Source organism: Notolabrus celidotus, chromosome 11, assembly GCF_009762535.1.
Source record: "Notolabrus celidotus isolate fNotCel1 chromosome 11, fNotCel1.pri, whole genome shotgun sequence".
Classification (NCBI taxonomy): Eukaryota; Metazoa; Chordata; class Actinopteri; order Labriformes; family Labridae; genus Notolabrus; species Notolabrus celidotus.
The window spans coordinates 18,900,183-18,914,763 of NC_048282.1; positions in this window are offsets into that span (position 1 = coordinate 18,900,183).

Below are 14,581 nucleotides of genomic sequence, written 5' to 3' on the forward strand. Positions count from 1 at the left end.
ATTTAGGATGGCCACTCTACAAGTCCTTATGGGTTTTTTGGCTCCCCCTACAAATTTCTTGTCACTTAAGTTAGTGGTTAGTTACTGTTGTATTTACTTCTCAAGTCTGTATTATCTTAGCTCTTGTTATGGAGGAGAAATGTTTTTGTTTTTTGCATGTGCAATAGATATATAAATAAAAGATCAGACCCTCATTTCTTAAATTCTATATGTGGAAATATTAAAAGTTGCCCTCTTAGAGATAAAATCAGTTAAGTTTTGTGAAAGTTTGTCATCTCTCAACTATTACTGTTGCCCCTTCTTCTTCTATTCTTATACAACCATAACAATATAGACAGCACAACCGCTCCCCAAAAGTGAAGCCAAAGTATCCCTCTATTCTAACAGATGGGACAAAATACACATCAAGCCTTTTTCCTCAAACATGCCAGTTTGGCCTTTCCATGCTGATTTGTGTTCACTGTTCTTGAGTTAATGCCAAAGAGCAGAGATGTGATGTCATGATTGAAAGCTCTGTTGACAACTGTGAACTCCTGCAGCATTCTTAACGGATTAGCAGAGTAGAGGAGGAATGAAGAGAGACTAGCTATGAGTGCCCACTTTGGATCAACTGTGGACCATACCAACCTGAGGGATGTTTTATTGGTAAATTGAATGCATGTTTTGATTAACTGAAGAGTCATGACCTTAGTCCTGCACCAGCTAGATCATTTCTGAGCATGCCTCAGCTTCAAAATACATCACAAGCACAATATGTCATTGCCAGTTGAGGAATTTGGGTTTTATTTTTTACAATATGAGGAACTTGAAGTGCACAACTTAAGTGAATATTATTACAGTAATATTAACCATAACAGAGTTTGAAACTTTTGCAAAATTGTTTAAACACCTATTTGTGTATAGAATGATGTTTTAAAGGCGATATTCAAATATTTGGGTAAATTCTGGCAATTTTTCTTACAGTATTTATTATTTACTGCTATCTCTATCAAATGCTTTTGTGTAATTTTTAAACTGAACATTTTATGTACTGTCTTTTTAGTCAACCAGTTGTGCATCTTCTATTTTCTTTGCCTTTCTGTCAGATTTAAACATTTCTTTGCGTTTTATTGTTGGGTATTTTGTAAACCATTTTGCGAGTCCTGTTTGAGAGCTTCATCAATTTATTTTATTATCATCATTATGCCTGGTTCTAAATAAGGAAAAATAATCATGTTCCACTTGATTTAAATGTTTAAAGCACTAAGTTGCAACTCCTCTGTTCATATCAAATGGTATACAACAGGGTGTTTTATTCATAAAAGTGAATATCAGTTCCTTATTTTTTATTTTTTCTGTCTTAATGAGGTTGAAACAGTGATGGATAGAGACCTTACACACTTTTGAGAAAATTAATGAAATTAATTGAGAGAGGAGTTTTTAAAGCATGATTTGGAGTAAAGTCAAAGAAGCGCCCAAGCATTCACAGATTTTACCTGAGCATTCAACCAGCACAGAAATGAATCATTAAAGTCACTATGATGTACAAATAAAAAGACCAGATGAAAAAGAAGAAGCTCATAAAACAAGTGAAGAACACTCTAACTCAAACCGACTCATCCATCTAGATCTCCCCTACTTTTCCCTCTCTTCTTTTTTGAAGATCAAGCTATGGCAAAAAGTTGAATAATTCTGCCTCTTTGATCTACACACACAAGTGAGAGTTCATTTCCATTTTTGATTTTTTTCCCTTCCTTTCTGTAAGAGTGCCAGCATCAAGATTTACCTTGGTGTGCAAATGTGCTGGAATAGGTTAAAAGGAAATCTCGCTGCTCTCAAAGCACAAGTGCAGATGTTGTGAAGTTAATTAAAAATTTAGAGATTCGTTTCTCCCGTCCCAATTTAGGCAGCATCAAATGGAAGAAAACAGACGGAAAAATGACTTATGAGAGAAGTCCGTGCAGGCTGTCTATTTCCATGTATGGTATCGTCAACAAGGAGGAAGACTTCTGTGATGTAAAATTCAGGATGATACACCTTTTTGCAATTCTTCTAACAGGGTGTAACATTAACTAATATATGCAATCCTTTAAACATCTTTTTCTATTTAAATTCAACTTTATTGAATGTGAAATGAGGACTTTACCCCATAATTCCCACTTATTCAATTCCCTTATTTCTACTTCAATAAGCTTTGCCTGTGATGTTTGAGTAAGATCAGAGATTAGTCCAGTCAAATATCTTCTGTTTTCCCAAAGACGTTCCCCGCAGCCTGCCTCATTTAGAAGACAACAGTGATAAACACATTTTAATGCCCCCCCCCCCCATCCACCAATCTTCTCTACAAGTAACTTGACTTTATCCGTGTTTACTAAAATTGCATCAGTATGTTGACACAGGCCTCCTATCTTCTACCAACTCTTCGATCTCCTCCCAAATAATTGTGCCATCCACAGAAAGGATGTCAAGTCTCAAGGTGCTGCCCACCCCTCTCCACTCCCCCCTGTGTGGAGGATGCTCCAGGAGGGTAGCAGAGGGTGGGTATGGGGTGGGGGGTGGGGATGGGGGGGGTCTGTGCAGGTGTTGCAGCTGCATTCGTACATAATTCCTTTCTGTGCTGCCTCTCTGTGCTGCCTCTCCCCGGTGGGACCCCTCCTCCACTGAGTGATATTACAAGCGGCAGCCGTGCGCCTCTGATCTACATGCGCCGGGCTCCCTCCTGGTCCTGGGTGAATAGCGCTTGACTTGTTCAATTTGTTTAGAAGCCGCGTTCGACGCTTTGAAGCCACACATTTTAGCATAAATCATAACCTGTCTCCTTGCTCACAACTGCTTTGAAATGCAACATCTGCTCTTGAATCCCCTGCTTTACAATTAGTTAGGCAACATCAATAGATTGACTCCCTATAATTTTTCTTGATAATGAACTGCTTTGTACACGTGCAAGGACATTAATGGAGGGCCATTTGATTTTTTTTTTTCAAGGCCGAGGTCCTGAGACAGATCAATTTCCATCAGCTTCACTGGGAACTTCCTGAAGTTCTCAGCATGTTCTCACTCCAATCAGACACACGTGCTAAATTAGGTTACCCTGCATGCTAACCTACTTAGGAAGTGTCATGGTTATGGGGCATGTTACCAGGGCCATGTTGTTTACTCTTTCATCACACTCTTCAGGTTGCCTGTTTGTTGGTTTGTTTTGCAAAGCACAGCCTTCTGTTGAGCTGTGGGAAAAGTGCGGAATCAAAGTCCCGGAGAGCAGTCTGACGTTGACACCGATAAGCTGGGCCTGTCACTATCCGTTTGTCTGAATGACGTTGATGCTCAGGTTGGATCTCTGGAGGAAGACGTACACACAGAGCCCAGGTGCATATGCTTCTGCTGCTGCAGTGTGCAGAAGATAAAAAAGTCCACTGAAACCAAGTTTTCTTAATGAAGTTTCAAAGCTAATTCTGTTTAATAAAAGGAAAAAACTCAATATTCACAGGACTTTTTCGACAAGCTATAACAAAGTTCAAACCCTCCAAATCTGATCCAACCTCTCATCGTCTGCATTAAGAATTCTTTTTGCAGGTTCAAGGGGAAAATAACAATCCAAAAGATTTTTATTTTCAAAGGCAAGCATTTGATCAGTAGTCATCAATTAAACTTACTGAGGTGCAAATTACACCACAAGGATTAGATGAAAGAGCCTCTGTGTCATCTTCACCCCTCCTCCTCCTCCTCAAAGCTTGGCTCGGTTTCGCGGTACACACAAACAGCGGGCTGATCCCTGGCATGGCGGTGACAGGGTGACACTTCCCCTCACATTACGCAGGCTGAGCTGACGGAGGGGCTTAACAGAGAGTGGCATCGCAGGCGTACATTTACAAATAAATCTACTGCTCTGGCTGTGCGGCACTCCTCTGCACATGTAGCCCTTGTATCTGTGCTGCTGCTTTGCATTTCTGAATTCAGCTGGAACCCTGCCATGAGATGCAGATACCATACTGGCAAGAGTCCCTCATCCCAGATGGCATGTTGGGGCTGAGAAATATTTATTAAATGGGATCAGTGATATCTTAAGTTTAGTTTATTTACCCAATGCTGATCTGGGCCTTCTCCTCACACAACAATAACATTGTAACGAGCCATTCTCACCTATGGGGGTTAAAGAATAAAACATGGTCAAGATACCTTAGTAAGAATCTGATGTGTTTCCTTCTGGATTCAGTCTCATCTGAGTACAGCAGTTCAGATCAGTCTGTTAGATATCACTGTGACAGGTGCTCACATCTCCCACAGCCTCTGAACACATCTATAAGATCAATAGGCTGAAGTCCCTGCATGCTACATTACCCATATTACGTTGATGCCTGTAAATGAAATTGTCAAATGTTACAGCTAATTATTTATCTTTGTTCGTCTTTGTCACATTGTGTTTGGAGACTCTTTATGATTGATAATCCCATTGTTTCCCCTTTTCCTTTTGTCTCTGTGTTGGCTTTTTTATTATTCATTCTATGTGGCATTGTACAGACAGGCAATTGTGGGGATTTCATCTTTTTAGGGAATTTACAAAGCAAACCCTATGAATAAACAATACCTTTTTGCCGGTAAATTAGTTGTCATCAATTTTAAATGTTGTTCGGGGGATATGGATTAACATAAACGTATTGTGCTCAGAGAGGATGCTGCAGTGGATACTTAAAGCACCAACAGGAAATCCACAAAGGATGTCAGACAGTTGACTGACAAAGTGTCATTGCCTTTGTAAACAGCAATCACAATCAACTTTATTGGGCAAGTGTGTTGACATATGTAAGCAGTTGATTCAGTGTGCCTGTAATTCTCCAGATACAAACAAAGGCACACAGCTAAATAACTTTCACAAGGACATGTGGAGAAACAAAGTGTTATTATGTGCACTACAGGTATAGAAAAGTAAATGGATTTGAAATTGTAGGCCCTTGTAAAAAGATATTTATTCATGTAGTGCCTAACGAACAACAATCAGACACATAAAACAAAATATATTGGTCACAAGAATGCTACCGAATGATATGATGTGGCACATCTAGTGTACTGTTTATGATTTCACCTCTTCCTGTTGACAATGTGAGAAAAGCATTTCTTTCCGATAGCATCAGCACATAGCTTTTCTTATTTATTTATGTGTTCTTGTGTCATTGTGGTGATTTTTGTAGGAGCAGGTAACATGCAGCATTGATGTCAAAGACAAATTTCCCTACGGGGACAATAAAGTACATCGTATCGTATCATATCATGTGACATGGGAGGAAATTTTAATATTACTCTCACTTTAGTTGGAGAGCACAAAAATGTAGATTGGCTTTTAATGGCTGACCAATCAACAACAAAGAAAAGAAGACAAGAAGCAAGGATGTTAAAACACACAAGGAGCTGAATCAAAGAGATGTCAACCAAATTGAAGCAAACAGACACAAAGCAACAACAAACCCCTACACAGTATGGGCTGCAGTGTTAACAGTGAGTGGTTGAGTAAGAGGAAAACACCAACAGAGAAGTTACGGGAAGTGGACCTCATTCAGGGGCTGCTGTTATTTTCAGCATCTGTTAACCCTCCTGTTATGTTTGTTTCTCTGGAACAGCAACTATGTTCCTCGTCAATTTGACCCGGGGCATATTCCATTATCCAAAAGTGTCAGAACCCACATTTTTACCAAAATTTTAACTCCATTACTAACCATTTAAATCAAGATTTAGTCCGTTGGTGTTCTTTAATTCTCGCAGATCATGGTTCAATGAGGATAACTCACTCATTTTTAATTCAAATTCATGTTCAAACTATTTGTAATGTACATTGGAAAGACCTAAATATAAATACAATCGTTTTACATGACATAGACACCTCTTCTGTCACATGCTGCCCAGATTTTTATCATGCATTTAGCTGGATTGAAAGGCATATATTGCCTAAAATAGACATTAAAAAGGGTCAATTTTGACCCGCAACATACAGTGGGGGCAAAAAAAGTATTTAGTCAGCCACTGATTTTTCAAGTTATCCCACTTAGAAAGATGAGAGAGGTCTGTAATTTTCATCAGTGGTTCACTTCAACTATGAGAGACAAAAAAAGAAAAAAATCCCAGGAAATCACACTGTAGGATTTTTAAAGAATTTATTTGTAAATTATGGTGGAAAATAAGTATTTGGTCACCCACAAACAAGCAAGATTTCTGGCTCTCACAGACCTGTAACTTCTTCTTTAAGAAGCTCTTCTGTCCACCACTCATTACCTGTATTAATGGCACCTGTTTGAACTCTTATCTGTATAAAAGACACCTGTCCACAGCCTCAAACAGTCAGACTCCAAACTCAACCATGGCCAAGACCAAAGAGCTGTCAAAGGACACCAGGAAGAAAATTTTGGACCTGCACCAGGCTGGGAGGAGTGAATCTACAATAGGCAAGCAGGTTGGTGTGAACAAATCAACTTTGGGAGCAATTGTAAGAAAATGGAAGACATACAAGACCATTGATAATCTCCCTCGATCTGGGGCCCCACGCAAGATCTCATCCTGTGGGGTCAAAATGATCATGAGAACGGTGAGCAAAAATCCCAGAACTACACGGAGGGACCTGATGAATGACCTGCAGAGAGCTGGGATCAAAGTAACAAAGGCTACCATCAGTAGCACACTACGCCGAGAGGGACTCAAATCCTGTAACGCCAGGCGTGTCCCCCTGCTTAAGCAAGTAGATGTCCAGTCCCATCTGAAGTTTGCCAGAGAGCATATGGATGATCCAGAAGAGGATTGGGAGAATATCATGTGGTCAGATGAAACCGAAATATAACTTTTTGGTAAAAACTCAACTCGTCGTGTTTGGAGGAAGAAGAATGCTGAGTTGCATCCCAAGAACACTATACCTACTGTGAAGCATGGGGGTGGAAACCTCATGCTTTGGGGCTGTTTTTCTGCAAAGGGGACAGGACGACTGATTCATGTTAAGGGAAGAATGAACGGGGCCATGTATTCTGACATTTTAAGCCAAAAACTCCTTCCATCAGTGAGAGCATTGAAGATGGAACGTGGCTGGGTCTTCCAGCATGACAATGATCCCAAACACATCGCTCAGGCAACGAAGGAGTGGCTCCGTAAAAAGTATTTCAAGGTCCTGGAGTGGCCTAGCCAGTCTCCAGACCTCAACCCCATAGAAAATTTGTGGAGGGAGTTGAAAGTCTGTGTTGACCAGCGACAGCCCCAAAACATCACTGCTCTAGAGGAGATCTGCATTTTTTCTCATTTTGTCTCTCATAGTTGAAGTGTACCTCTGATGAAAATTACAGACCTCTCATCTTTCTAAGTGGGAAAACTTGCAAAATCAGTGGCTGACTAAATACTTTTTTGCCCCACTGTAACAGGAGGGTTAAGAATGCCAACAGAAAACACCAATAGACCTTACCATGAATAAAAACGTTAATTTATAACAGTAAAACTGTATTGTTTTTAGACTTAACCGTGAATGAAAATGTTAAGGTTCATGTTAATTTTTGTCTTGTAAAATTAAATGATTCTTTTAATCAATAAAATGATCTGTCAATCAATAGTCAGTGTCAGCTCGTTTGTATATTTAATGAGCAGGATAATGTATTGTTAGCTGGTGGTCATGCTAAATACAATGTGAGACAAGAGCTGATGAAGATGAGCAAGAGGTGAGACAAGAACCTTTTAACCTCTATAACTTATCCCTTTATATGAATGTAAGGGTTTTTGTTTAACTGACTGATGTTATTATACGGTTTCCAGATCGACAACTTGTGGTTTTTCCACTTCAGTTTTTTTGTAAGTTTGTAAAAGCGAGTCACGCTAGCTGCCTGCATCTGTTTTCATTACCTTTAGCTACGCTATCTAGCTAGCTAGCTGCTGCCTCAAGCTTCGTTAGCCCTCCTGTTATGTTCGTTTCTCTGGAACAGCAATAATGTTCCTGGGTCAATTTGACCCGGGGCATATTCAGTTATCCAAAAGTGTCAGAACCCCAAACATTCCCAATACACATTTTTTTAAATCTAATTTTTAACTCCATTACTTACCATTTAAATCAAGATATAGTCCATTGGTGTTCTTTAATTCTCACAGATCATGGTTCAATGAGGATAAGTCACTCGTTTTTCATTACGAATCATGTTAACACTTTTTTTTTTTTAATGTACATTGGAAAGCCCTAAATATAAATACAATAGTTTTACATGACATACTGTAGATTTTTGTTTATTTTATTTCACATTTTGAATTTTTGTATGAAATGATAAATTAACACAACACCTCTTCTGTCACATGCTGCCCTGATTTGTATGCTGCATTTAGCTGGTTTGGAAGGCATATATTGCCTTAAATAGACTTTTAAAAGTGTCAATTTGACCCGCAACATAACAGGAGGGTTAAGAACATGCAGCATTAAAAGAGGTATCAAATTGTATTTCTTATTCTCTGTGAGAAAGTAAAGAGGTTGTTTCTAAAACTGTATTATCATTACTCTAAAGCTGGGGTCGGCAGCTCTTGAAAGACCAGCACAAGAAAGCAAGAAGCAACAAAGAAGAAAGTGCCATAGCGGCTTGCTACGAAAACATAAACTTGACCTAACTCACTTCTTGTGAAAGAACAGATAGCTCACCATATCAAATTCTTGCCTTATAAGCTAGCTGGTTTTAGCTTATGGAAGACAGCTCTTCTGAAATAAGAGAAAAGCAGAGTGTGTGCAGGTAATGAGGTGGGTAGGCTATAAATGGGCAGGTAAGCCATGCAATGACTTCATTCAGTTCGAAGGGTAAAAAATGATTACTATTTGATCTCTAGATTACCGTTGGCATATAAAGATAGTTTCAACAAATAAAACAAAAACTTCCCCCAAAATGAATTGCATAACATAACATTTCCTAAACAGATATGGTTCTTCTCAGTTTTCTTTAACAGTGTGATGTAAACCTTTCTTGGGTTTTATTAGTGTGAGTGTCAATTACTTCCCTTCATTGACTACACGTCTTTACGAGCAACTTCGCCACAAGTCTCTTTTTTCTGATCAAACGTGGTATTTTATAGGCCAAGACCTTCAAAGGATGTCATATTCTGTCGAGATGATGAAATGATTATGAAGCACCATGAAAGTGACATTTGGCAGATGGACTGTCTTCATCTTTATCACTGCAGAGTTCCTGTACTACTTTCCTTTGATAAAACATGAAACACATCCTCTCCTCAGATTTCAGTATGTGACAAGGTTCTTAGCTTCACTACTGATACAAGAGTGGGGATAGTATGGGTCTGAAATCTGTCAAACTAAAAGTTGATCTCAGTTTTATGTTGGGTTTTTTTTGTTGTTTTTTTTTAATTTTTTCGAATTAATACATTTTTTCATTTACAAAGAGAGCAGGTCCGGATCATACTCTTTCTTGTATTAAGAAAGGTTTAATGTAAAAACTACTTTTGCTACTCACCACTGCACTATTATCATATTATTTTAGCCTGTACATATTAGTCATGCCTATTTGTTCTTTTTGTATTTATAGCTGATGTTATTGTTATTATATTTTTATTTTTATTTCTATGTCTTATTCTTATGCCTTGTAAAAAGAGAGCACAGTTTACCAAATTCCTTGTGTGTTGAAGCATACCAGGCCAATAAAGCTGATTCTGATTCTGATTAATAAGAACATAAAAAAACACCAATTAATAAATTAACTTTAAAAAGTTGGACAGAGAAAATTTCTTATACAGGCAGAAACCTTGAGCAGAACCAAACTCATTATTGGACAGCCATCTGCCTCGGCTGGATGGGCCAAGAAAAAAGGGATAGAGGAAAAGGCAGAAAGAGAGAGATACATAATACAGACTTCCGGTAATATTGGCAATAATAGCAGGAATGGTTGATATTAACAATAAGAATCAACAAAATATTAGAATGACTGGTAATTGTTGGAGTCAAGCATGTCCACAGCAGCCAATAAAAGCATAATGAAACTAGTTGACTAAACTTGGGTTAGCATACTTGAAATTTAAGAAGACTGCGTTGGAAGTGAAAAGTGAAAAGGGCGTCTTGGTTCATTTTAGAAAATGTTGCCAGAAAGGTGAAGAAGGCAGCGATTTCTTCAATCCATTTATTTTATATGTACTTCCCAAAAACCTCCATCATCTTCTCTCTCTCTCTCTCTCTCTCTCTCTCTCTCTCTCTCTCTCTCTCTCTCTCTCTCTCTCTCTCTCTCTCTCTCTCCCCTCTTTCGTCTTTCGTCTCTGGGAGTATGGGTGCATGTCAAGTGATTGTTGAATTGAAATATTGATGTGGAGTATCAAAGCGTGGCGTAGCACTCCTGTGTTTCCAGAACTAACCACGAAGCGCTTTGATCAGATACTCCTGTGATCTGACTTCTGAAGTTGTTAAGAGTGCTGGAAAACAAAATGCAAACAAACTTCAAGTGCTCTTGGTATTGATAAAAGTTTTCTTTGACAAGTGGAGATGCATGCTGTCTGCCTGTGTCTGCCCAGGAGTGGAGATTTGGGGGGTTTCGTACATGCAAATGGACAAGAGAAGAGGGAATTATTAGATTTCCCACTTTTCTCACACACAGAGTGATGTAAACTACAGAGGAGGGGAACAGTACAGAATACTGCTTTGATTTGGAGATACTTGAGTGGATGCACAAAAATTCTGCATTCATGTGATTTATGCTTTTGTAGTTCCTGATTACATGTAGCAGAAATCATCATTTTATGTTATTTAAGGAAAAACACACTAAACTGAAGCCTTAATCCTTTCTATCTGTGCAATCAAGAAGCTACTTTGATAAAAAGAAAAAAATATATTGATTCCTAATGGATATCTGATGATGTTTTGTAAATTGAAGATAACTGGAAAAGTGTATTAAATTGCCTAGTACTGGTAATCTAATTAAGCTATTCCAACCAAATTTATTTTTCTTGTATGACTCATGTATGATTTTATGTTTAAGAAGGAAAGAATCAGTGATTTTTTTATCAGCTTTCCAACTCAGAATAGACATTTTCTCCATATGATGATATGTAGACAGATATTTGGAGGAGACATCAGTGAAGGTAAGTTAATCTATGAGTTCTGAAGATCCTCATTCTTTTTTTCTTTTTTTTTCTCTGCTTTTTCAGTTTGAATATAAACAAACATTAATCGTAAATAACATAGAAGAAAATATATGATGAAATACGTTATTAGGGGCAAAAGTTTAGCTCAGTTGGTAGAGCAGGCAGACCGCTGATCAGAGGCTCAGTACTACAGTCGTAGGACAGATTCTCAGTCTGACATGATTTGGTGAATGTGATTTCCTATCCCTCTCAAGCTATTCTATCAAGTTATGGTAAAAAAAAAAAAAAAAGCCTTTAGAGTGATAAACAATAGAACAACTTTTGCTTTAACAAGATATTATAAGATCTTTATGAAATTTAAATTAAAAAAGGAAATCTGCAAAGACATCAAAATAAGTCCAATGAGTGGAAATTTCTGAATGGATACAAAGAAAACGACTTGGGTCAAAGTGGGACTTGAAGTCTTCACAATGTTGGCTGAATTGATAAAATAACATGCAACTGTCATGTAAAAAACGTATTTAAAAGTTTCAACACTGGCCCCTGATCAATGTGATTTTTCTTATTTTCTGGGGTGCTCTAAACTTCACCAATGTGCCTGAGTCTAACCCCAATCTCCTGACTCCATAGAAAACAGGAAATAGACTCCTGAACGAGCTCTCTGATAGCTGCACTGTAAAGTCCAGCTGTCGGCATTGCTCCTCATGATAAAGAAGCTGAGTGTCATGGTAATTAGATCCCATCTTGTCCTGTCTTGGATTGCTGAATGGTTACAGGCTGAATCTCTACAGTTAGCAGCAGGCTTTTACATGCTGTCTGTCTCATCCATTAGGCCACATTTGTCACATGAGGGTCATTGAGTGAGCGGCACAGTGCTGTAAAATTGGCTTTTTGACATGGCCACCAGTACAAAGGCTGCTCTCCTCTGTGGCTGCCCCTTTTTTGAGTGCAGATGGTCAAGACAGCTGGGACAATTTAGTGATCTGAGAGTTTTAAACTGCCCCCCAGGCATGATAAAAACAGCTTGAAAAGCCACTTGCATATTCTACTTTAGGAGCTTAAGAGTAAGGTTGTGTTTGCAACCAAAACACCTTTTGTTAGAGATTTCAGAAAATTGAACTGCCCCAAAAAGATTTATTTTTCCTGTATTTTTAAATGTATATGTCATTAAGAAATTAGTACATTAAAGTGTCTGCGCTGCCTTGATGGGTTTTGGTCTGTGTCAGTTTTGAAGTTGGATTTTCTAGTAGCCGCTCAGTCGGAGCAGCTTGCAGCATATGACGGAGCGGGGCCTGATTACCAGCAATCTCACCAGCTGTTTAATGAACACAGGGACCTCTTTCTCTGGAAATGAGTTTTCCCTTGAAAACGGTGCAAGCCGTATCCAGGTCTATTTAAATGAGGTAACATGGGGAAGGTAAGCACCACCACATGAGCATTGTTTTCACAGTTCAAAGTGAGGAGAGAGTACTTTGCACTTCAAAGCCACTCATCTGGGAGGCAGTACAGTGGGGGAGGGGTGGCATGGTGGTGGTGGTGGTGGTGGTGGTGGTGGGGGGTGGGGGGGGTGGGGGGGGGGGACAGGAAATAAGAATCAGGGTAATTAACAACTTCTGCTCCGTAATAAACCACAGACATATATACCTCTGCCTCCAAGATATACTCCTGTTTTCATGTCCTCCGCACTCCTCTTTCTCCTGTTCTACTCTTTCATCCTAAATGTTCAGTTTAATTTAGGATTAGAACCTTTTACTCACTACTGTTGGAGTTACATCATTATTCATCAATATTTGCATTGCTGATTTGTATCATACTTATCGCTTTTTTTAGTTGCAGGATCATCCTGCAGATGTTATGTCTCTTGAAAATAGTTGTAAGAATTGTTTTGCAAGCCCAAAGCATTCAAAACATTTTGGTTAATTATAATTCATTGTGAGACATTATTCTTAACCTTGTTGCATACCACATGTTTCATCTAATACTAAATTTTGCATAATGTACATACAAGAATAAACACAATTTTATCATTATTGTGATTTTTGATGTTCCAAAACAAAGATTTGCTCAATTTTATCCTCAACTTGTCAATCATCTATCAACAATCTGAATGATTTATTTATCAGCAGTAGCTGAAGTTTGACTACGCTGTGTCTGGAGAAATCTTTTGTAGAATGTTGAGGTGTCTCTGTCAAGGACAAATTGAAAACTGCACTCTGTCTGCTTTTCCACAACAATGACTTCAAAAATGCTTTGACCAAAAAGTACAGTTTAGTTATTATCTTTACTGCCATAAATTTAGACTTAAAATCCATCAACTATATCAATTGGAATGGTAATGGAAATCACATGTCTCTGGTTCTATTCATTTATAAATGTAACCTGTTTATCAATTCATTTACTTCTACCTTTTTTTGGCTTCTCCTTTGGTGTGTTTATTTAAGCATCACAGTCTGTGAAACAGGGAGCTGTACTTAAGTGAGGAACTCTGTATTTACATGAGAAACAGGTTCCCAGCCTGGGTTTAAATTCTTAACATTGTAATGGTGAACAGAACTTACAGAATGAGATTAAGCCTCAATCTGCATTTAATGGAGCAGATCTGAAGCGGCCTCTACTTGAACTCTGAAATGTGAGAATGTCACACAGGGCGGCCTATTTGACGTGTCACCCACTGGTGAGAACTCTGAGGCTTTGATTGAGTTTTATCAATTAGCTTTGTGAGGAAAAACACTAAGACTGTCTTCATGGTGTGTGTGAGCTTCACACCTGCAGAGTTGCTGTGCTAAAGTGTTAAAAAAAATAAGTTTATTCTGTGATCTGTAAAACTAATAATCAAACAATAGAATAAAGTCCTTCAAGTACACTGTTAATTGATTCATTTGTCTCTTAACAAATGAAATGTTTTTTCCTTGTCATTTACTCATTGATGGTTATTCAAGAGTGTACATCATTAATGCAGGATAATATATAAAAACTCCAGTTTCACTTTTTAAAATGCTAGGTTAAAGACAGCTCAAAGTGCAGAATATCATTTATAATGATGTTTACTCTAAAGTGCATTAAAGTGCTCTGTTTCAATTAATTTAATATAGAAATAAATAAACCTATATACAATTCTCTTACCTTTTCTCACCTTCAGAGATTAAAAGTTGAGGTGTCCTTGTTCTAATTGTATAAGTGATTTGAGATGACTGACAAACTGAAACTGTACTTTTATGCTTTTTTGTGAAAAATAAATGAATAATCATTACATTTTCATTTGCAATATGTTTCCTGGAGGTCACATTTTTTTTTTAAATATCGCTTTTTATTAAAAAAATGCTTCAACAGTTGTTTCCAAAAATAAAAATCCATCTATTTACTATCTTTACTTGAATTCCCACAGTGGAGTTGAAGCAGTATGCAAATACTCCCAGAGTGAGAGTTATTTTGACTAAGCCGGCTGTATTAAACTTAGATCTTTTTAGCAGTCTAAGCATTTTGCACTTGAGCAAAAAAAATGCACCTAAATGTACACATTAAAAGTTGC